Raw genomic sequence first — 4006 nt, 5'->3', positions numbered from 1 at the left:
CATAGGAATGAAATGTGGGTTTAAAGAGAATTGAAGAACTCATCTAGGGCAGATTTGCTGGGGAACAATGAATGGAGTAAACTATAGTCCTGGGACATGTGATTTAAAAATCAGCCAAAGGCATACATGTAAAAAGTCTGCAATATTTTGGCCATTTTACATGCATCTTGATTGTGTTTAGCAAACAGGCTCTGTTTCCTGGTGGATGGAAAGCTGGCATGCTGTGCAGAGCTTCAACTATAACCAAGCTACAGCACTGGTTGGTTATATGCCATAAAACACAACTATTCCCTGCCTTATTTTCCCTATCAGTGAAAGACTGAGGTAATAATTTTCATTTGTAAATGATTTGAGACCTATAACTATAAATCACTATCTGAATTATAGGTATGTGTTACTGTTTGGTAGCATGATATTTTTTTGTTCAGCATCTGGAGCAGTTATTAATGAAATACTTTTTATTGAAGCAGACTGGAGAGTTAGCATGCTAAATAGGTTGGGCATGGGCAGATCAGAGTCTGTGTTAACTAGCCAGGATTTCCTTTTCAGCTCTGCTCTTTATCAGCACTGTTGGCACTCTTTTGTCTCATGCACAAGTACGTGACCAGGGAGAGAATAACATCAGGGAGCAGATCTGCCATAAACCACCTGAGCAAAAATATATGTATAACTGCTTATTTCAGCTGGATGTGTTCTCTGGCTTGCTTCAGTGCACAGCCTCACCAGCAGCTCGGTCAGCACAAGGAGGGAGGTGAGTAGACTAGGGGGGAGGGCAAGACTCATGTCAAGTAGTGGTTGCCTGCTCACTTACTTGCTAAATTGCAGACCATGGACCACTCTGTGTGTTTGCTTCAGGAATTGTCACAAAAAGACTGTTTTCTGGCTCTCCAAGATTTCCATTCAATGAAGTGAAACCTTAGGAATCAAAGCAAAGCTCTCCTTGAGAATCCTGCAATGTACAAATGACTGGGGATCGAGACACAGACATGGGGCAAACAGGCTGTCTTGTTGAGGGGCTGTGCTGTACAGCATCCTCATGGGTTCAGCTGCTCCTTTTCACACTGTATATCAGCTGGAATAGAAGAGCTCTATATTCCACCAGGGCAGGAGGTTCCCAAGAGCTTTTGTAACTAAAGGTCAAAAAGACTTTGTAACTTATACTCTAATATTTTAATACTCAAAAAGATTATTTCTAGCTCACCTGTCCTGGTTAATCTGACAGACTTTGAGCTGTTGTGTTGCATAATGAATGCCAAATATGTGTGCCTAGGGTTTTTTTTGTACCATTTCAGTATGCAAATGTGTTTATGTGTAGCTCTAGTGAACACTGAGGAACTCTTTGAAGGGCTCCTTTTTGGGGCTGCAGACAATACAGTTCATGGGACCATTATACAACCCACACAGTTCCTCTGCTCTTGCTTTTGATGCAGTTCATTCTTGTCTTTGAAACTGCTCACTGGGGACAAAGAGGCTGTCCCAAGATGTAGCCTTCAGTGCTGCACTGCGTATTAATAACCTGCAAACAATGTGAGCATTTGAAAGGCTGATTCCAGTTCACTTCCTACCCATGCCTTTGCTTTAAAAGATTATCTAAATCATGAAACACTGCTTAAATATTCTGACAACAGGATTTAATCTAGGTAAATTGAGTCAAATAGAGATAACAGTTTTTCCCAGTTGGCTTCTGCTCTCAACTTTCTAATTATAATAGCCTTAAGCACCTTACAAAGTTTCACTCACATCACTTGGATATTAAATGAAGTATTAGTGTAGGATTAGAGTGACATCAAAGCCCATATGGATTTTCAGAATTATGCAAAACCTCTCATTTTCGTTTTGACTTAGAGCACCATGAAGATGATAGGATGCATTCAATACTTGCACCAGCAGTGTTCTTTCCTGTCCATGGGTAAGGCTGAGTCAGCATTTCTATTATAATCCCTTAATTTCAAACCATTCTATTACTCTTCCATAAAAATTTGTTCTGGGATAGAATTTGGTATTAAACTCTCATCCTTGAATAAAGAGAAGAAAAAACTGTTTAAATGCTTGGTGTCTGCTTCCTGCTTTTAGAAATAGTATGCGCATTTTAAAGCAGTAGTCAGTGCCTGAAAAATCTCTATCAGTTTTGCAATTCAAAACCAGCTCTATTTCCTACAGTGAATGTTGTCAGGTTGCTATTAGTCTGCTTGGTGGGTTTGTTCATTCTCCTTCCTGAAGCAAAGAAGGGACAAAGGGTCACAAATACAAAGCACTCAAATCTCAGAGTAAACTTCACCAGTGACCTCTGACATCAGGGCTACTGCACTGAATCCTCTGACACAGAACCCTGGTGAAATTGTAAAAAAGAATATGTGCAAGGATTGAGATGGGAATAAAAACAACCTCTGGGAAAGGGTCAATGCTTTTAAAGCAGCCACATAGATCTTGTGCACTGTGTTCACTAAAAAGAAAATAGTTACAGAGGAGGATGGAAGGCCGAGGGAGTTTTTCACTTGTGAGTAGTGCTCTGGTAGCTCATATTAGTGGCATGTATCCTAAAAGTTGGATGAATTTTCTAGGGTGGATTGAGGATATCATACTTATTAATTAGGAATAAAAAATTGTTGGCAGAGGAATAAGTTATGAGATGGAAATAGGGTATCCTGTGACAGCATTTTATAAACCCTTCCTGTAAAGGGCTAACTCTCCAAATGGCTACCAGCAGCTATAGACAGCAGGTTGTCAGCAGAGAATGGCCCTGAAAATGCAAGGCTTAAATAAAGACCTGTGAGGTAAGGGTAGCATAGCTGTCTTCTATGGAGACTAACAAGCAGAACAGGTCTTTGGGTATTGTAATTTGATTTTCCCTTCTAACTGCAGGCACCATGCAGCCTTTGCTCTAATTTAGAATCAGAAAATCACAGAATCACAGATGTATAGTTCGGCTGGATTTATCTCTGAAGATCATCTGTTCCAACCCCTTTGCCACAGGCAGGACATTTTCCACTAGACTGGGTTACCCAAAGCCCCTTTCAACCTAACCTTGAAAGTTTCAGTGATGGGGTATCTACCACCACTCTGGGCAACATGCTTCAGTGCCTCATGACTCTCACTATAAAAGAAATTTCATTATCATGTACATGCTAAATCCACCATCTTTCAGTTTGAAACCATTGCCCCTTGTCCTGTCACTACAGACCACAATAGGAAGTGTCCTTCCATCTTTCTCATAAGTCCCCTTTAATACTAAAAAGCTGCAGTGTGGTCTTTCTGGAGTCTTCTCCAGGATGAGCAGTCCCAACCCTCTCAGCTTGTTTCCATTGGAGAGGTGCTCCACTCCTGTGACCATCTTTTTGTCCTCCTCTAATGTGTTTTCCTGTGTTGGGGTGCCAGTCCTGGATGCAGTATTCCAGGTAGGTTCTCATTGGAATGAGCAGAGTGGCAGAATCCCCACCCTTGCCTGCTGACCATGTTGCTTTTGGTGCAGCTGACTTTGGATTGCAAAGGCAGGTTGCTGGCTTGTATTCATTTTTCCATCCTCCAGTATCCTCAAATTCTTCTTGGCAGGGCCTGTCTCAAGCACAACACCCTCCAGCCTGTGTCAATACAGGGTTTTTTACAGGTGACACACAGGGCCATTCTCAGAATGGGATTCTCATCCGAAGGGGCATTCAAGTCTGACCCATAAATCCAAAGGCCATTCAAAAAGCTATCTATATTTTGACATACATTGTAATGAATATGAGTATTACACATCAGTCTTGAAATTTCAGAACTCCATAATTAGTCCTGTTTGTAGGCTGTTAAAACAGTTTGACCCAAAGCAAGTTGTCTTCATGCAAGAAGAGGGCAACTGCAGTTTTTGTTATGTGGAATGTCTTATGTGAGTATAGGGAAACTCACACATTGCCCTGACTTAGGGTCAGACCCATCTCTAAAGTAACTTCTGTGGAGAGGTGACTGCAGATCATGTGTGGTTAACATCCATGTGGGCTGGCTGATACCAGCAGTGATGCCTGGGAGA

This window comes from Erithacus rubecula (assembly GCF_903797595.1).
Source record: "Erithacus rubecula genome assembly, contig: SUPER_Z_unloc_2, whole genome shotgun sequence".
Classification (NCBI taxonomy): Eukaryota; Metazoa; Chordata; class Aves; order Passeriformes; family Muscicapidae; genus Erithacus; species Erithacus rubecula.
This window is presented reverse-complemented; position numbering follows the sequence as displayed.